Below are 21,931 nucleotides of genomic sequence, written 5' to 3' on the forward strand. Positions count from 1 at the left end.
TCTACGCAATTTGCCTACAATATTGAATCGCAATATTGAACTGTGAGTTATAGTCTCCCTTTTTAAATACTTTAAATATTTTTGGGCTGAGAATACATGCAATTTATTTTAAACGCAATAAGACACAAGTACATACAAAATTCTACACTGAGTTAAACCGAAAATCCCTTAGCTTTGGTAACTAGTAGCTGCCAGTACATAGGATATGGACTGGTGGGCGCGAATAATTGTATATGGATCCATAGGGCTTGACATCCCCGTCCGAGCTAGAGCGCTAGCCTTTTAACGGACGTATGTTATTTGAGTTTAAGACAAGTTGGTTTGCGCGTATTAAAACGAATGGGGTAATTATCACTATAGCGTTAAGTTTAGTTACCAGGGTGCTCTGTTACGTAGAATCTATTGATAAACTTTTGATGAAATCTTGTGGTCTATCTTTATATATGTTTATGACTCGAGCAATTAAACCTATAACTCACCAACATTCGTGTTGACTTTTTAGCATGTTTTATTCTCAGGTCCTTAGAATGCTTCCGCTGTGATGTGCTTGTTGCCTGCATGGAGTCTCTCATGCTTTGTACAAAGTTTATTGCATTCAAAATAAAACTGCGTTGTGTAATAAATAATTGGACTGTGATGTCAACCTGTAAATTAAAGACTTATGTATTTCGGGGTTTTGCTTATACCTAAGCACTCGCCCACATGTTTATAACTTTCTATGTTTAGAAAGTCACTTATTTTAATGAATGCAATATTTTATCAAAACGTATCATATAGAGGTCAAAACCTCACTGTGGAATCAATGATTAACGTGCCGCGTCAATAGCGATTTTGACGGGTCGTTACACTTTTTCAAATTGGAGTTCAATGAGGGGTTTTTTGGTCTTTTCACATGAGGCTGAATCTCAGGCCATATCAGTTGGTTTGGATCCAACTTTGGATCATTTTCACATCCACAAACACACTCTCAACTATCTAGAGAGAGGGAGATTTCTAGAGAGAGATTTGGGGTTTTGGAGAGGAAGAAGCTTGGTTAGATCAAAAGCTCGGGTTTTAAAGTTGTTCACCTCATTCCTAGCTACGTTTTGGTTGTTGTGGTAAGTTCTAACTTCGAATTTCATTATTTGAGGTTTATTGTTATTGTTGGTGGATTTTGGGTTGGTGAACAAATTGGCCATGTTTATGACTTGTAATTGGGTTTAATCACTAGGTTTAGTGATTATGGAAGTATTGGAACCCTTTTGGTGTGTTTAATTTTGGAATTGAGTCAAAATTAGAGTTTTTGGGTGATTTTGAGATTGATAAGTGTTTAACACTTAAGATTGGGTTCATTTGGCGTATTAGGACCATTTTCACTTGTGATTGGTGATTATTGGTTAGTTTGGACGTGTTTTAGGTTTATAAGTGCAATTTGTCAAATTTGCACTAAGTATCGAATTGAGTTGGTTTGTAAATTCACTCTAAGTGTATTGTTGTATTTGTGATAATGGAATGGGTACTTTCCATTGACGAGTCGCAGATTTCTTGGAAGCATTCATCAAGGCGACAAGGTGAGTATTAATATCCTATGTGCATATATATGTGTAGGATGGGTGCGGGTCGGGTGAAGTGATTCTCGGCTATAGAGCTTACTTCACATATAGTTGGATTCAATGGACTTGTGTATAGGTCCAATTGGCATGGTTGTGCATTTTGGTTGACTGCTTTGGCGAGGTGCACACTTTATGTGTACGACATCACATGGCCTTGTGATGTGGACAATCCCGATGGTGTGGGATTTGGTATTTGAGATACGGTTGTCCAAGTTAGTGATATATGTGTTGTACGCTAACGATTTTAGGAATAGGTATGTGTTGTCCAAGTTAGTGATATATGTGTTGTACGCTAACGATTTTATGAACGGATATGTGTTGTCCAAGTTAGTGATATATGTGTTGTACGCTAATGATTTTATGAATGGATATGTGTTGTCCAAGTTAGTGATATATGTGTTATACGCTAACGATTTTATGAACGGATATGTGTTGTCTAAGTTAGTGATATATGTGTTGTACGCTAACGATTGTATGAACGGATATGTGTTATCCAAGGGTTAGTGATATATGTTGTTGTATACTAACGGTTGTTATGAACACCGATGGGAAATTCGAGTACCATTCCTTTGTACGATTGGTTAACCTTGGGCGGTTTTACGCTCTGTTATAAATATATTAATGTATCGTTGTGATGTAGCTAACCTTCCGGGTGTAGCTTGATGGCATTGTTCATACCGTCGTTGGTGAACTTACTTTATTACGGATGTTGTTAGCTTAATGCTTAGTGATCGTACGGTATGCTTAGATTAGCTTGCCTTTACTTTTGGATGCTCCGGTATGCGTTATTTGATTATTTGTGTGGCGTGTCCATTGTATGCATATATATGTATGTAGTATATTATCACTCACTAAGCGTTAGCTTACCCTCTCGTTGTTTACATTTTTTATAGATTTGCATGGATGCGGTGACTCGGGTAAGCGCGGGGACTAGTGGACTTACGTAGTTGCTTTAGAGGCATGCTTATGGATTCGATTAGGATTGGGTAGCGTATCCCCAATCGCCATGCTCGGCTTTATTTTGTATTAAAAGTCATGTGGTCGAAACTTGTACTTTGTACTTAAAGGGTAATTTGGGCATATGTGGGCCCGGTGTCGTAAAACCCCTTTTTATTAATGGAACGTGATATTTTTAACTATTATAATATGTTGTGAAAACCGTTGAGTCTAAATGTGTCGGGAAGTCGAAGATCTTTTCGCGTGAAACGAACCTTTTGATCAGAATCTGTCCAGGGCCTTGTGCGCGCCGCACACAGGCAGTGGTGCGCGCCGCACACCTTTCTGTCAGTTTAAAAAAAATTTTTATTCCGCGTTTTTGGTTGGATAATGGGTTGGGTTGTTACAAGTGGTATCAGAGCATGGTCTAAGGGATTTAGGTGACTTGAGATAGGTGCCTAGACTTAGACTTTTGTGTGTGCTTAATTGTGCGGGACTTGTAGGATTACGGGTCGGAATGGGTTATAGTTAGTGTTTTGTTTGTAGGAGGACTAACGTTTATATTAATATGTGGATATTATTAATATGTGATTGCGTTGTGTTTTGTTTATGTTTGCGTTTGCATATATCATCGAGTGAGACGGTCGTTGTACTAACGAGCCGATACGGCGTGTATGCGTAATAAGGACTTGCAAACCTTATTACGGGTGCAAATCGTGTCTAGCAAGTGATGTACGATGAGTGATTAGCAAGATGGGGCGGTATTGTGTGTGTGGTTTTATACGTTAGTGATCTAATCGCTTTGCATTCCTTAGAATGGCGATGGGAAACGGGATCAAGACGAACGACATGGAGTTTAACGCTAGAGTTGCGACAGCCGTTGCGGAGCAAATGAGTGCATTTCGAGAAGAAATGGATGGGAAGTATTCCGAATTTCGGGGTAGTAGTGAAATGGAGCGTTGTCTTAAGAGCTTCATGAGGACTAAACCCCCGATGTATGATGGAAAACCGGATCCTTTGGCAAGCACCACATGGATTTCGGATGTCGAAGGGTGTTTTCGCACTATTGAATGCCCTCCCGAGAAAAAGACGAGACTTGCTACTAGTTTATTGCGGGGTAGGGCAGGGATTGGTTGGATGTTAAGATTGATCTTATCGGTGGTGAAACGTTTATGGCTTTATCGTGGGACGAATTTAAGGAGGAATTCTTCGAGGATTTCCGGACTTCAGCCGATTTGTGGGAATTGCGTAATGAGTTACAAAATTTGCGACAAGGATCTATGGATTTGAATACTCTCAAGACGACCTTATGGCGAAGGCTCGTTTTTGCCCGGAGTATTTGGAGAATGATCGTTTGTTGATGGGGGATTTTTATCGGACTTTGAATGATGACTTGAAGAGTAAAATTAGCCGGTGTCAAGCGAAATCGTTTGAGGAATTGTTCTACTTGGCTAGGGTTTTCGAGTCGTACTCGCGATCCAAGAAGGGTGAACCTTCAAGTGGGAGAAGGATTGTTTCGTATGGTGCCCCGAGTAAGAGGACTAAGGGTCCGAGTGTGAGCACGGGAGGCACACGGATAAGTATATCGGGTTATAGTGCAGCTAGATGTTACAATTGTGGGGTGAGGGGTCACAAGTCGTGGGAATGTTCGGTGCCAAAAGGTGAGGGCACGATGTGTTTCAATTGCCAAGAAGAAGGACATCGTAAGTCGGAATGTCCCAAGTTAGCGGGGACGGGTACGGCAAGGAGACGTTAAGGTATGTTTCATTTTAATAAATATGTCCTTTGATTATTTATTAAGTGCCGTTCGAGTTTGAGTTGTTAAATGCCCTGTGTTGTGCATATTGTTGTTATGGGTGACGTTCCTAATGGAAGTACCCTACGGTGACGTTTTGATTGATGGACGAAGGGCGTAAGACTTGGTGCAACCAAGCATTCCTTAGTATTGGGAGATGTTTCTACCAAGCCATGCAAATGGGTTTTGGTGTCGGTTGTTAAGCGCGTGTTCGCTTTTGTATCGAAGTGGATGAACCATGAGGTTCGACGGGTGGGATGAAACCCGAGAAATTGAGTGTTTTGGATCTCGATGTATGTTGGTAATGGGGTCTACATGACGCGACATTAGGTGCCTCTTTTATACATACTAGCGTGGCGTTCGACTCTGATTGTGTTGCGGTTACATTGTACTTAGGGTACCGAAGTGAAACCCTTAGGTACATGAGTGACTAGGTGGAAGTTGACAAACTATAGCAATTGGATGGTTGCGAGTGTAAAGTTTGTGTAGTTTGTGGTACACTTTTCGTTCGAAGTGTTTGAGGATTGGTTGAAATCCTTCGTATGCTCAAGGTTGGAGCAAGATATGGTGATGGGTCGTGTGAACCCAAATTATTGGTAAAGTCTACCTTTGGTAGCATTGTACAGTTGTACGAGTTGTAGATATGGAACGTAGTTCCAAGTGGGGAAGTTACACTCCCGCACGAGGAGACCTTAGGGTGAGAATTCGGATAATCCTTATGGTAGATCCGAAACTTGTGTTGGGACCTAGATTTGGTCGATTTGCGGTAGAGTACAATTTCGGTTAAATTGTATTTATGATTTTGGATTTGAATTATCACCGAGGTGATAATGTGGTAAATCTCGTTGAGAGATAATGGACGTGTATGACGAGCAAGGTGAAATCCCTCGGTTAAGGGATGTGTGTATCAGATTCTCTTCTAGAGAATTATTGTTTGGTGCCTATGTTCGATATAGATGGTTCTTGCTCGATTGTGTGAATGGTTAGTGGTATCCATTATTGCTCGCTATGGCGTAGTAGAGCACGATGTTACGCTACTCATTGTTCGAGGCCAAAAGTGCGTATGTGATTAGTGGAGCATGACCTTCGGGGTCCGCTGACTTCATCATGAGAGTAGTGTTATATTGGTGGAGCCTGACCTTCGGGGTCCGCTGACTTCATCATGAGAGTAGTGTTATATTGGTGGAGCATGACCTTCGGGGTCCGCTGACTTCATCATGGGTGTAGAGTTATATCGGTGAAGCATGACCGTTGATGGGGTCCGCTGACTTCATCCGGTGTTGAGATTTGGGAAGTGGGTCGCGTGTAGTTTTCGGCCAGCCTTCATGTTGTTGGATGTGTGATCTATTGGTTGTTTTATACGCCAATGGTGGGGTCGTAAGGACCATGTTGTGTGAACTATCGGTGGTTTTATACGCCGATGGTGGGGTCGTGAGGACCATGTTGTGTGTTTAGTGATGCGATAGCCGTGTTTCGCTCACATGTTTTTACGGGTGTGCCGATAGACGATTTTGCACACCTTTGGTTTAGCGTTGCCATAGTCATTTTGGGCGCTATCGGTTTTAGCCGTTTGTTTATGATGGTGCGGTAGTTGCGTATTGGTTGTATTGCGCACTACAAGGGATGTTAAGTGGTAAGTGTTATCCGTAAGGATTCGCTTCTTTTCGGTCTTCGTCGGTCTCGATGGTTGACTTTATTTTGATGTGTAGTTGTTATTAGCGATGTACTGAGTATGGTATGCTAGGGGTCGATATCTCGGTTCGAGATTGGTTGAGTCTTTCCCGATATGAAGGATTGAGCATGGTTTTAGTGCTCGGATTGTGGATTTGATAAATCGCGGGTGACGATTTTAGGTTGTTAGAGGTGATTCATTGGGAAGAGTTGCCTAGGAAAGTCAGTTGGGACTTATGTTGAGGACCGTGGAGTGTGGTCCGTTTGGTTTAGTGACGAGGATCACGAGGACGTGATCGATTCTAAGTGGGGGAGAGTTGTAAGACCCTAATATTTATCGCATGGAAGTGTAATTATGCTACATAGAGTGCAGGAAGCATTGTATAATTAAACGAAGCTCAGAATCTGCCCAGACTGTTGTGCGCGCCGCGCACAGTTATGGGTGCGCGCCGCGCACCTTTCCAGCGACAGATTTCAGACTTTTTCAAATTGGAGTTTAATGAGGGGCTTTTTGGTCTTTTCACATGAGGCCGGATCTCAGGCCATATCAGTTGGTTTGGATCCAACTTTGGATCATTTTCACATCCACAAACACACTCTCAACTATCTAGAGAGAGGGAGATTTCTAGAGAGAGATTTGGGGTTTGGAGAGGAAGAAGCTTGGTTTGATCAAAAGCTCGGGTTTTAAAATTGTTCACCTCGTTCCTAGCTACGTTTTGGTTGTTGTGGTAAGTTCTAACTCCGAATTTCATTATTTGATTTTCATATTCAAGTTAGGGTTTGAACTTAAATTGTTGATAAACCCATTTAAACTCATGAAGTGAGTTTAGTGATGCTAGTAATCGGGTTTATTGTTATTGTTGGTGGATTTTGGGTTGGTGAACAAATTGACCATGTTTATGACTTGTAATTAGGTTTAATCACTAGGTTTAGTGATTATGGAAGTATTGGAACCCTTTTGGTGTGTTTAAAAGACCAATTTTGGAATTGAGTCAAAATTAGGGTTTTTGAGTGATTTTGAGATTGATAAGTGTTTAACACTTAAGATTGGGTTCATTTGGCGTATTAGGACCATTTTCACTTGTGATTGGTGATTATTGGTTAGTTTGGACGTGTTTTGGGTTTATAAGTGCAATTGGTCGAATTTGCACTAAGTGTCAAATTGAGTTGGTTTGTAAATCCACTCTAAGTGTATTGTTGTATTTGTGATAATGGAATAGGTACTTTTCATTGACGAGTCGCGGATTTCTTAGAAGCATTCATCAAGGCGACAAGGTGAGTGTTAATATCCTATGTGCATATGTATGTGTAGGATGGGTGCGGGTCGGGTGAAGTGATTCTTGGCTATAGAGCTTACTTCACATATAGTTGGATTCGATGGACTTGTGTATAGGTCCAATTAGCACGGTTGTGCGTTTTGGTTGACCGCTTTGGCGAGGTGCACACTTTGTGTGTACGACATCACATGGCCTTGTGATGTGGACAATCCCGATGGTGTGGGATTTGGTATTTGAGATACGGTTGTCCAAATTAGTGATATATGTGTTGTATGCTAACGATTTTAGGAACGGATATGTGTTGTCCAAGTTAGTGATATATGTGTTGTACGCTAACGATTTTATGAACGGATATGTGTTGTCCAAGTTAGTGATATATGTGTTGTACGCTAACGATTTTATGAACGTATATGTGTTGTCCAAGTTAGTGATATATGTGTTGTACGCTAACGATTTTATGAACGGATATGTGTTGTCCAAGTTAGTGATATATGTGTTGTACGTTAATGATTTTATGAACGGATATGTGTTGTCCACGTTAGTGATATATGTGTTGTACGCTAACGATTTTATGAACGGATATGTGTTATCCAAGGGTTAGTGATATATGTTGTTGTACACTAACGGTTGTTATGAACACCGATGAGAAATTCGAGTACCATTCCTTTGTACGATTGGTTAACCTTGGGCTGTTTTACGCTCTGTTATAAATATATTAATGTATCGTTGTGATGTAGCTAACCCTCCGGGTGTAGCTTGATGGCATTGTTCATACCGTCGTTGGTGAACTTACTTTATTGCAGATGTTGTTAACTTAATGCTTAGTGATCGTACGGTATGCTTAGATTAGCTTGCCTTTACTTTTGGATGCTCTGGTATGCGTTATTTGATTATTTGTGTGGCGTGTCCGTTGTATGCATATATATGTATGTAGTATATTATCACTCACTAAGCGTTAGCTTACCCTCTCGTTGTTTACATTTTTTTTATAGATTTGCATGGATGCGGTGACTCGGGTAAGCGCGGGGACTAGTGGACTTGCGTAGTTGCTTTAGAGGCATGCTTATGGATTCGATTACGATTGGGTAGCGTATCCCCAATCGCTATGCTCGGCTTTATTTTGTATTAAAAGTCATGTGGTCGAAACTTGTACTTTGTACTTAAAGGGTAATTTGGGCATATGTGGGCCCGGTGTCGTAAAACCCCTTTTTATTAATGGAACGTGATATTTTTAACTATTATAATATGTTGTGAAAACCGTTGAGTCTAAATGTGTCGGGAAGTCGAAGATCTTTTCGCGTGAAACGAACCTTTTGATCAGAATCTGTCCAGGGCCTTGTGCGCGCCGCACACAGGCAGTGGTGCGCGCCGCACACCCTTCTGTCAGTTTAAAAAAATTTTTTATTCCGCGTTTTTGGTTGGATAATGGGTTGGGTTGTTACAAGTGGTATCAGAGCATGGTCTAAGGGATTTAGGTGACTTGAGATAGGTGCCTAGACTTAGACTTTTGTGTGTGCTTAATTGTGCGGGACTTGTAGTATTACGGGTCGGAATGGGTTATAGTTAGTGTCTTGTTTGTAGGAGGACTAACGTTTATATTAATATGTGGATATTATTAATATGTGATTGCGTTGTGTTTTGTTTATGTTTGCGTTTGCATATATCATCGAGTGAGACGGTCGTTGTACTAACGAGCCGATACGGCGTGTATGCGTAATAAGGACTTGCAAACCTTATTACGGGTGCAAATCGTGTCTAGCAAGTGATGTACGACGAGTGATTAGCAAGATGGGGCGGTATTGTGTGTGTGGTTTTATACGTTCGTGATTTAATCGCTTTGCATTCCTTAGAATGGCGACGGTAAACGGGATCGAGACGAACGACGTGGAGTTTAACGCTAGAGTTGCGGTCGCCGTTGCGGAGGAAATGAGTGCGTTTCAAGAAGAAATGGATAGGAAGTATTCCGAATTTCGGGGTAGTAGTGAAATGGAGCGTTGTCTTAAGAGCTTCATGAGGACTAAACCCCCGATGTATGATGGGAAACCGGATCCTTTGGTAAGCACCACATGGATCTCGGATGTCGAAGGGTGTTTTCGCACTATTGAATGCCCTCCCGAGAAAAAGACGAGACTCACTACTAGTTAATATGCAACTTAGGTGTTTGATAAAATGTTCAACTGACGAGTTTCTTAGTCGGACTTTGTGGTTCCACAGGTCATTAAACTATATGATTTTAGTAGTTACGTTCACTTAATACCTAAAACATAGTTTCGTTTAAAAAAACCCGTGATTCCACGGGTCATTTCACTAGTTATATTAGTATTTTTATAATCTTGCATGCACGTATACATAAAACATGTAAATACTTTCACATTTCAAGATTTAATGCATTCAACCATCATTTGTGATTTTATTTTTAATTTTCATAGCAAATAAGTTAGTTATTTACTAATTAATATTAATATTATTAATAAAAATGAACTTTTAAAATTTCTTAATATTACGAGTTCTTAAATTTAAAAGTATAATTGTTTGAAAAAATAAAGTAATTTTGTACCATTATTTAATTCACCGTGCAACGCACGGGCTCTAAAACCATTTACAGCAAAATTGCAAAGTGCTATTTTTAAACTATCTAAATTTCTCAATATCACAGGTTCTTAAACTCAAAAGAATAATTGTTTAAAAAAATTAATTAATTTTGCATCATTATTTTATCCACCGTGCAACGCACGGGCTCTAAAACCTGTTACAAAAAAATTGCAAAGTGCTATTTTTTTAATTATCGTGTAATGTACGGGCTCCATACACTAACTATTTTATAAAGTGTTAGCAAATTAGTAAGTTTATCAATTATTATCAATCTAATGAAAATATTAGCTCTAAAAAAATACTCCGTAATAAAGTGATAAACTCAATTGATTTTGCACGGTTATTTACCAACCCGTGCAACGCACGGGCTCTAAAAACTAGTATATATATAAACGAACAAAGTTATTCTTAATTGTGGTTGAAAGTTATTTATGGATTGTTATATGTATAGATTATATATATTATTTACAATTACTATTATTATATATTATATATAAAATAATAAATATAAAATCTAAACAAAAACTCAAACCGGTACGTTTTCAATATAAGTAATAATTTAGTACATATAACATACGGAGCATAAATATATTTTATATTATTTAATACGGAGTATTTTTATTTTTTTTATTATAATTTTTTTTTTGAAAGGCAAGTAGAACTTTTATTGATAACTCAAAAAAAGTACACGGTCCTATAATCTATATAAATATTTTACCATGCAACGGAATTAAATAGAAATAAATACAATCGGAAGCATATACTAAACATGGTCGAGGGGCCACATACACCACGACACTTGTATAGGACAAGCTGAAAAGGGAGCAACCAACAGTACCGCACTTGCGATGACAAAGTTGGAGGCTACTTTTCATTTAACCAAGTGAGAGTGGAGACCCTAAACTAGTTTAAAATAGGCATGTGGATCAACCGTGTATGGTCCGATAGTGACAAAAAGATCCCGAGCTAACCAATTCCCGATCTATATACGTTTGAAGATGTGTAGTTGGATGGATTAATTAACCATTGGTGCCACACTATTGGTGATTTTTTTGTTCTTTTTGATATCCATGCGAATGTTTGAGTTTGGATCTCGGATAGTATAGTGGTGGTGTTCCATTCCTTTTTGTTAAAGACTTTGATGTTACGGTATTTCCAAATGATGTAGATCGATGCCCACTTAGTGGCTTGCCAAATACGTGCACCGATTTGAGTTGTAGCAAAGGGTTGATCGCTTAGTGTAATGTCGTGGAATGTGGTGAAGGAATTAATGGGTTGATTCCACCATTTTAATATAGATGTCTAGACGGTTGTAGTATATGGACAATGAAAGAGAATGTGATCAATGGTTTCGATGTGCGAGTTGCAAAGTGGGCAAAGAAGAGAGTCAAGATCAATGTTGCGTTTGTCGAGTTCTGCTCGCGTTGGAATTCTACCGAGAATTATACGCCACAAAAAGATATTGATTTTTTGTGGTATTAGTTTGTTTCTAGGTGTCGCTATATGGTTGGTAGGGTTTTGGAGTTTTAGGTTGTCGAGGAGTGAAGCAATAACTTTTGTTGTGAAGATTCCCGATTGATCTAAGTTCCATTTCCATGTATCCGGTTTGTCAGTTAGCTTAATGGAAGTAAGGAGATTATTTAGTTCCGTTAATTCATTGAGAGCCCTTCCGTTTGGTGGTCGTGTCCAATTCCATGAGATGGTTGTCGAAGATTCGTTTGATGTGAGTCGATCTGATACCGTTGCTACTTTGTTGGATTCAAGCATGAAGAGTCTTCGAAATTGTGTACAAAACTTTTCCGTTTCGCACCAGTTATCTAACCAGAATTTTGTGTCGTTTCCATTACCGATGCTTTTGGAGATCGAAGAGGAGAAGTTAGCTCCGAGGCTGTCTGCTATTTTTTCGGCTTTAATGATCTCGTTCCAAATTGTGCGACCTGTAACATTTCTGGATAAAACATTAGTACAAACCCCCCTTCCCCATATATGCTCGATATGATTTTAACCCAAAGTGCATTCTTTTCATTGTGAAATCTCCACCACCATTTGCATAGTAGGGATAAATTTTTACAAAAAAGCGACCCGATGTTTAACCCACCTTTATCATATGGCATTAGAGTGTGTTCCCATTTAATCTAGTTAATTTTATTTTCCGTACCCGAACCACCCCAGAAAAATAATCTGCTATTAGTTTCAAGTGAGTTAATGATTTTGATAGGCGCGTGGAATAACGAGAAATAGTACAGGGGGATACTCGATAGGACAGATTTGATTAGGGTGAGACGCCCTCCATATGACATGGATTTGGCTTTCCAAAAGAGAGGCGTTTATCAAACTTTTCGATGATAGGCTGCCAGGAGGAGGCTTTCGTAGTGGGAGCGCCAACTGGGAGACCGAGGTATGTAAAGGGGGTTGAACCCGCTAAACACTCGATGTAGTTGGCCATCTCCACAACCTCGTTATGTGAGACCCCGATTCCATGTAGGTTACTTTTTTTTAGGGTTGACTTTTAGGCCTGATATAATACGGAGTATTTATAATATTGAGAAAGATATACTACCTTAGATATATGAAACGCATGGTAGACTATCCTATAACTCAAAACAAAAATTGTTCGATAAACTTAATAAATTTTGACGGTTCGTCAACACCACGGATTCCTAAATTCAAAGGAACTTTTAAAATTCGTCAACATCACGGGCTCTTAAATTATTGGTTTTTTTTAAAGTTGTCAACACTATAGGCTCTTAAACTTAAAAGAATTTTTAAAATTTGTCAACACAACGGACTCCTAAATAATTATTATACTTTTTCTATTTTTTTAGTATCGATAATTACATGACAATATAAACTGTAAACTACATCTTTTTCACGATTTTTTACACACCCGTTCCTAAAAAAATTATTATACTTTTTTCTATTTTTTTTAGTATTAATATTGATATTTATATGATAATATAAACTATAAACTAATTTTTTCACGATTTTTTACACACTCTAGCAACGCACGTACTTAAAAACTTAGTATAGATCATAGATAGTAGATAGTAGTCAATGAAAAACACGAGGAACATGTGTTTGCTTTGGACCCTTTGGTGGACGGCCAGACGGACGTCAAATGAATTATGAATTTTGTTTTTGAAGTACAATACGGAGTAGTTTAACAACGCTGGACATCAAGTTAAAAGTTTTAACCCTAGTTAAAAACAAATACTTGCTTTCAATATAAACCCCCCAATTTCAGTATCAGGTTACTACTTCTTCAACAAACCCTAATTTCTAACCCCCACAAATTCACACATAATTAACCGATTTATTTCTTATTAATCACCTGCGAAAATGAGAAAAATCTTGCATATTTAAGGACAGTGCGGAAACCAGATCGGAGCAAAGTTTTGGGAGGTAGTGTGTGCGGAACACAGAATCGATTCAGAAATACAGCTTGAAAGAATCATCGTGTATTACAATGAAGCGAGTGGTGGAAGGTTTGTTCTACGCGCCGTGCTTATGGACTTGGAGCGAGGAACGATGGACAGTCTCAGATTTGGAGCGTACGGACAGATCTTCAGGTCCGGTAACTTCGGGTTTGGTCAATCTGGAGCTGTTAATAATTGGGCGAATGGACATTTTATGGAAGGTGCAGAGTTGATTGATTCAGTTTTGGATGTTGTTAGGAAGGAAGCTGAGAACTGTGATTGCTTACAAGGTATAACTCTTTTCATATCTGTATTCATATATCTGTGATATCATTAAGTTATTTTATTCAATTAAGTTTACCTTTATGTATTCAATGCTTGAGTGGTGCTTTGATTTGAATTAGAAACGACATATTAGACTTTAGTAGTCACTCGTATATGTTTTGGATCTGACATTTATGATGATATACGTATTGTCTGTTACCAAATGTGTTAATGTGCTTGGTAACTATAGATCTGCAAAAGTTTATTTGTATGTTTTCTACTCAACATTAGGTTAGATCTACCTGTAAAATTTGTATACACTTATTTAAACTATTGTTTGTATTCTTAACAAATAAACAAGTCTATTAATTTGAATGCCTGTGATTTGTTATAGATCTGTAATTTTTATTTACATTGTTTAAGTAGGAATTCTTATATATCTTAGTCTATGCTTACTTAAAGTACAGTACTAATTCGTTGGTTATGTTTTTTATTAAACAATCAAAATATGAATTTTATATAACTATAGTTATTGTAACTTTAATTTATTTACATGTTTTTTTTTTCTTTCTGGAATTCTTATTAACTGTGTATACACTGTGTGTGATATGATTTTATATAGTATTTAAACACAGATTTTGATATGAATTTTTATAGTAGGGAACTAGGGATGCGTCTTTTCATCGTTTAATAATACATATGTTTGTTTGGTTAATCGTTTCATCTCTGATGATGACCGTGTAAATCTACCAATAGAAACAGATAATATATGCTTGATATTGAGCTATAAGGTGGTTTTAATATGAAAAAAGTTTAGTATGAAAATTTTCTTTTTAAAATCAAATGCCGACAAATGTACTTATTAGCTTTATGTGGTCAATACTTGTATGCTTCTTTCATTTCTTTTTCCTATTAGAGAATATACCTCAAGAACTTCATTATTGGTACTTGGTAATATATATTCTTTGAATAGTTAATCTATGAAGATAGATTACATAATAAGATTGGCTGATTGTTGTAGGTTTTTGTATTTGCATGGAGTCTAGCTGGTTCTCTTTTGGCATTTAGGTTTGTATCTGAATGTTATCAATTATTTTTTTGCTCGTTTTCTTAACAAAATAATACAAACATTTATCATAAAGTATCTTTTTTAAATGTTCATATTTTTACCTAATCTTAATGTTTGTGAAATTTTGTAAAAAAAAAAAAAACGGGGGAAAAAAATTTACTGCCCCATTCTCCCCAAAAAAATTGTTTCCCTCTTGATGATGACTATATATATATATATATATATATATATATATATATATATATAATCGAGAAACATAACAAAAATTCTTCACAAACATCCAATTAGTATTATTAGTATTTTTATGTTTAAAGTCTATAATTTACAATTTAATGCATGTTTAAGCAATTTGTTTGCATTCAAAAACACAATTCCTTGCTCAACCAAACATCCATTAAATTGTAAATTATAGACTTTAAAAATGAAAATATTAGTAATGTTAATCGGATGTTACTACCATTATCATTTTGAAATTCTCAGGCAATTCACCTTTATCTACAAAACTACAATAGCATACTGCTGTCATTTCAGATTATTTGGTTCTTCAATAGTGTATACAAATGTCTTTAGATTAGATGTCAATTCTAGCTTGACTAACATTGCTTCTTTCTCCATGGTATTAAAGAGTGCTAGTATCATACCCAAGAATCTTTTATCGAAAATGTCAGCAATTGTCTCATTATTGCGACAAAATTCTTCACCTATGTCATCAAAAAGTGATGTTTGATGACATCAGATTTCTCATAAATCTAATGAGATAAAACAGCTATATTGGATTGTAATATCTGATTTTGCACATATCTTTTTCAATTGGGCTTGGTAGACCTTCAGCCTAATTGTTAAATTGACGATCATATCTATCCTTGTACGAGATACGATAGGAATCAGTTATTTTATCATCTCTTTTCCCATTTGAAAGTTCTATATAATGAACATGTGGGGTATTGCTCAGCTCCACCAAAAAAATCTAAAGTGCTTGTCCCCAAAACAAACACGAGCTTCAATCCATTTGATTGATGGTCTACAAAACAAATATATGTCGATTATAATAAAATATTATACAATTTAATTAATAATTGTAGTACGCAGTCATACATTCGCGGAGAGTTTTCTTCTAATAATGTATTAATCAAATATGTAGATGTTGCTGGTACTGAATCTTGTATATGTTCGGATAGTGTATTCGGATAGGTATCTTTTTTTTACCGGATTGAGTTGACAAAACTGAAAGTAATATCGAGTAACTGGGCCATATCATGTACATCTTGGTGTGCACAAACAAAGGCTTGATAAATGATTATTAATTAATCGCATCTAAATACCTTTTTTATAATATAATAAATCAATAATGCTCTAAATACAAACAATTTTTATAAATATATAAAAGATAGTATTAGGTTAAATTAAAAGATAAAATAAGAATTTAAGTTTTTTTTATAACAACAAAAAAGACTTCTTAAAAACATATAACAATATATAAGAATAAGAAATAAATGTTTGATTGTCTCGTGATTCATCAGTCAATCTGTCAATTCTAATATGTGTTCGAATCTGAAAATTCTTGTGTTATTATCTCTCAGCGTGATAGATACCAGAGTTTATTACTATGGCTAAAACCCATCTGGTGGATAAATTTCACTCCGTTCAATATTCCCCTGTAATCAAAATAATTATGTTTAGTAATTTTCATAAATTTGTTTTAAATAAATACTATTTATACATTATATTACATCATAAGATTTTGACATTACAATGGATTGGTTTCTACTAATTGAAAGAAGTGTTTTGGTACATAATTCTGGAGAATTTATAACAATATTCCGAAGCGAATATCCAATGATTTTCTTGAACTACGAATTCAGCTTCATAGAAAGTTGGGATATTCTCGCAAGGACTCAAAAACCTAGAGTTTTATATGTCTCGAAGATATTTTTGTCTGCGACTTTAATTGTTGAGACCATGTGTACAAGTTTTCATTTCTTTGACTCCGGACACACTTTAACTTTATCATTCAAAACAATCTCTCTTAAGTGCATGTCTTCAATGGAATCTTCTTCCCTTGACTCTTCTTTCCCTTCTCTGTCTCCGGACCTGAAAAGGAAGAAGAATACAAGGTAGAACAGTCAATTGAAGAAATGTACTTAAGGCAGATTGTTTTGAATGAAAAAGTAAAAGTGTGTCTGGAGACAAAGAAAGGAAAATTTGTGCACACGGACTCAACACTTAAAGTCGTAGACAGATATTTTTGAGACATAAAAACTCATGTTCTTTGAGTCCTTGCGAGAATATCGTAATTTTTTATGGAGCTGAATTCGTAACTCGAGAGAATCATTAGGTGTTCGTTTCGGAGTATTGTGATAAAACTCTCTAGGAGTATGTATCGAAACGCTTCTTTCAATTACTAGAAACCGATCGATTGTAATTTCAAATCTTATGATATAATATGATGTATAAAGTATTTATGTAAAATAACTTTATGAAAATTATTAAATGTAATTATTTTGATTACAAGGGAATATTGAACCGAGTGAAATTTATCCACCAAATAGGTTTTAGCCATGATAATATAACTCCGGATTCTATCGTGTAGAGGGATAATGAACCAAGAATTTTCGGATCCGAGCACATCCTCGGAATTGACAGATAAATCACAAGGCAAGTAAACATCTATTTCTTATTCTTAGTTTGTTGTTATATGTTTTTTAATATTTTTTTTTTGTTATAAAAAACTTGCGTTCTTAGTTAATCTTTTAATTTAACCTAATATTATCTTTTATAAAAATTGTTTGTATTTAATATATATATAAATGAGCATTAGAGATTATATTATAAGAAAATCATAGTATTAGTTGCGATTTAATAATTATTTATCAAGACTCTCTTTGTTTAGACAAAGACGTATATGATATGGCCCAATCACTTCGGTATTAATTTGAGTTCTGTCAATCCACTTCGGTAAAAGGTGCCTATCCGAATACATTATCCGGTCATATACAAGATTCCGTACTAACAACTACATACTTGATTTAATACATTATTAAAAGAAACCCTCCGCAAAGATGAAACGGTGTACTATAGTTATTAATTAAATTGCAAAATAGTTTTATATAATCGAGATCTATTTGTTTTGCAGACCATCAATCAAATGGATTGAAACTCTTACTGTTTTTGGGGCCCTAAACGCACTTCAGACTTTTTGATGGCGCTGAGCAATACACCACATCTTCATTATACATAACTTCCGGATGGGAAAAGAGATTATTATTATTATTATTATCATTATTATAACAAAATAACTAATTCCTATCATATCCAGTACGAGGATATGATTGCCGATTTAGCAAAGATATGACTGCGTACTACATAAATTGATTACTTACCGCACCATATACTAATAAGGCAAGGGTTTTTGTGTCGGTTTGAGTTGCTATCCGATTTATTATGCATTTTTTACAACGATTGTGACGATGTTAGTGACGATGGTTGTGTTGTTGATAGCGGTGGCGTATGTTAAACGAACGTTGTGTTGATCGGTGCCATTATGTGACCACATGATTAGGGGATGTTGAAGATTTGATTCACATCTTGGCGATGGCATAAGATTTGTGCAACCGTATGTGTTTGCAGCCATGGCGGATTTTGGATTTTTTTTTTGTCGTAACCATGAGTGGATTTTTTTTGTGTATGTGATTATTTGAATTGATGGATAATAAGATTTGGTTTAAGAGGGGTTTTCGGAGCCTCTGACCCGATAAAGTTCCACATATGATATGGTGAGATGTCAATTTCATGGTATATTATTATTTATGCGGCTTTTTGTTTATTTTATCTTACCTTTGTTACTGTCATGCTATATTAGGTATCATGATCATGATGATGATGTATAAATAGTATATTTATTTAAAACAACTTTATGAAAATTCAAATGTGTTTATTTTTTATTACAGAGGTATATTAAATGGAGTGCATTTGTATCCATTTGAAGGGGTTCTGCCACAACAATATCACCCCGAGTTTTATCTTGTTCATGCGTGGAAAACCAAGAATTTCCAGTTTGGATCAAATCACAAGGCTTACAAAAAATAGTTCGAGGCAAGTACTATACTAACCAAGAATTATACATCGGTTTCCATACTAAACTATACTTAACATTTATACATTTTGAAAAACTGTTTGTATTTATAATATTAAATGAGCATTATGTATTACATCATATTAAGATCACAGTTTTAGTTGGCAATTAATAAATAATTAATTATTAAACCTCTTATCTGTTCAGATGCGGACATACGTTCTATGGCCAAGTCACTTCGTCATTGTTTTGATTTTGGTAAACACATTCGAATACAAGGTCCCTATCAACGTCTATTGAAGACAATGCCTGGTTATATGCTGGATTTATGCCATAAAGTAGATATATGATTAATTCATTACTCCAAGCACGTGGAAGGTATGAATCCTTACTATAATTATTAATTAATTCGTATAATTTAATATAGAAATTGACGCATGGCCGGATATGGTCCCGTGCTTACTTTGCAAGCGCACAAAGCCTACTTCAACCTTCCACTTCAAAAGGCCTACTATTTATTTAACGAACAGGGCCCCAAAAAATGACAAGACGGCCTGAATTGACGTATAACAAATTTTATTATGCAGCCCTTCAATGGAATGGATTTATGGCCACGTTTGGCAATGGACTCAATATAATGGTATTATATAATGCCAATATCATACTTGGGAAAGCTGTATCGAAAAGTTCAACTATCGACTGATCATTAGGACAATTTTTCGCGTACGGGGTCAATAAGTGATTTTTGGTGGCAAATCAAGTTCCTCATAAATCGAGTGAAAGAAAATAACGAATTTACATTGTACTTTTTGTCTTCGATAGCAAACATCTGATTGACAACTTTATCCGGAAGCCTTTTAGCTCAATTGCCAAGTTGGTGATTGTCTGGATCACAGTAAGGGATAAAATAACAGAGGGATAAAATAACAGTTATTCACTCGAGCATGATAATGATATTTTGGTGTTTGATCATCACGTAGGGTATATCTAAGACGTATGGTTTCGCTGAATTTCACCAAAAAATCCAGATATACCCTTCAATGTAGTCTTTAAATTTATTATGCAGCCCTTTAATGGAATGGATTTATGGCCACGTTTGGCAATGGACTCCTAAAAAGACCGAGTTTTTTGGTGAAATTCAGCAACATCATACCTCTTAGATATACCCTACTTGATGATCAGACAACAAAATATCATTATCATGCTCGAGTAAATAACTATTATTTTATCCTTTACTGTGATCGTGATCCAGACAATCACCAACTTGGCAATTGGGTTAAAGGATTTCCGGATGAAGTTGTCAATAAGATGTTTGCTATCGAAAACAAAAAGTACAATGTACATTTGTTATTTTCTTTCACTCCATTTATGAAGAACTTGATTTGCTACCCAAAATCACTTCACTTATTGTTGATTCTGTTTCTGTTTTGTTGCTTATTGGTACTTTGATTAGAACTTGCTATTTTGTAGAGTAATTGTTACTCCTACTTTGACCTTTGTTGGTCAAAATGAATAGATGTCTGGAGTGTTTTTTGAATGGGAATGTAATAGAATCAGGTTGGGTATTAGATGTTAAGATAGGAGTGATGGTACTTTAGTATTGATGGATATTAAATATAGTTGTTTTAGTTGACTTTTGTATTCTAACAAGCGAATTGTCCGGCCGCGCTTCGATGCAAACATTCGATTGGAAGTTTGTTTTCTAGTTTCGAGTCTAGCGGTGTGTGTGTTTGGTTGTTTTTTGTTAGCCTCTTTTATCATTCGATAAAATTTTATTAGTTATATAGTTTTCATTATTTTTTCAAAAGAAAACCCTGTATTTTTACCATTCTTGTTATTGTATTTTTTTTAATTTATGTATATATAAATTAAGTCAAATTTACTTTTGAGATAAAGAAAAAATAAATATCTATCATCTAAATATAATCCCAATAAACTATTGTATACAACAAATTTCTTGTTAATGTAAACAACGAAAATTTAAGCCAACAAAATTCTTCTTAATGTAAACTACAAAAATTTAAACTATTTAATTGGTTGGGTCAGTTCTAGAGGTGAAAGTTAAAATCGATTTTTAAACCGACCCGACAATTAAACTGAAACCGATTTTTCATGCGAACCGGTTTTTTCAATAACCGGTCCAACCGGTTTAAACCGATCGGTTTGAACCAGTTTCGATTTTTTATTCACACCGGTTTTTTTACCGGTTTTATTCCGGTTTTAATCGGTTTCTTTACAAAATCGATTTAAATCGATTTTTAAACGTTGAACGGTATTTTTTTTTGAATTTACGAAGCAGAGGTAGCTGGGTGTTGTGAAAGTTTGAAGATGAGCATTGAAGAAGATAAATGAAAAAAGGTGGGGTCCACATACATAAGAAAACGTGTGGTGCTTTTATGCTTCTGAATTCTGTTTATTTTTTTTTTATTATTTTACTAAAAACCTTCCAAAATTTGTTTAATGTTACACATGAACCCTTAAACTTGCTTGAACGTTTATTTTTTTGAATATTTGATACTAGCCGTTTTTTGTATATTTTGGTAGTATTTAGACTATTTTACCCCCATAAAATTGGTAGTATAAATATAGATTGTTGGGTTAGTTTCAAAACACACCAAAACACTCTCAATTCTCTATAATACTATAATCTTTCTTATTTCGTTATTATGGATAACTTATCACAACAAGCATCCGCTTCGGGTTCTACTTCCAATTTACAAAGCAAAACTTACTCAAATAACGATATTCGGGAGATTAAAAAAACTTCCCGAAATCCCGAAATTTGGGATAATTACGAGTTATGTATTATGAATGATGGGGCGAAAAAGGCTCGTTGTAAGAAATGTGGCAACTTTTATGCAACAACGGCTAATAATACGTTGAAACAGCATACTACTACTTCTTGTAAAGCGGCAAGTCAAGATTCATCGCAAGCTAATATCGGTTCAGATGGTCGTGTTTTCATATATGATCAAGAAGCGCTTCGACAAGATTTGGCAAGGTTCGTCATCCAAAGAGCACTTCCATTCAACCACTTCGACAACACTCAACTTACAGAAATCATCAAGAACCGACTACAACCACGTTATCAAGCTGTAAGTCGTACAACTCTTAGAACTGACGCTTTTAATTTATGGGCACGGGCTAAAAATGAAATTATTGAAGGTTTTCAAAATTACAAATATGGTGTTTCTATAACTACTGACGTTTGGACAGCACCACATGGTACGGCAAATTCGTATATTGC

General features: G+C 36.0%; 1 long non-coding RNA gene and 1 pseudogene across 3 annotated transcripts; one reads left to right on the plus strand and one right to left on the minus strand.

Annotated features, from left to right (window-relative positions):
- Positions 1–21,931, minus strand: part of LOC139849911 (protein RAE1-like) — a 268,156-nt pseudogene that overhangs the window by 234,502 nt on the left and 11,723 nt on the right.
- Positions 13,136–20,317, plus strand: LOC139885797 (uncharacterized). Of its 3 annotated transcripts, XR_011772102.1 has the most exons (6): positions 13,136–13,569; positions 14,565–14,611; positions 18,111–18,404; positions 18,560–18,704; positions 18,892–19,062; positions 19,272–20,317. It is a non-coding gene; the product is annotated as an uncharacterized lncRNA (long non-coding RNA). The 3 variants fall into 3 exon arrangements; XR_011772100.1 differs by lacking the exon at positions 14,565–14,611; XR_011772101.1 differs by lacking the exons at positions 14,565–14,611; positions 18,111–18,404.

This window comes from Rutidosis leptorrhynchoides, chromosome 1 (assembly GCF_046630445.1).
Source record: "Rutidosis leptorrhynchoides isolate AG116_Rl617_1_P2 chromosome 1, CSIRO_AGI_Rlap_v1, whole genome shotgun sequence".
In the NCBI taxonomy this organism is placed as follows: domain Eukaryota; kingdom Viridiplantae; phylum Streptophyta; class Magnoliopsida; order Asterales; family Asteraceae; genus Rutidosis; species Rutidosis leptorrhynchoides.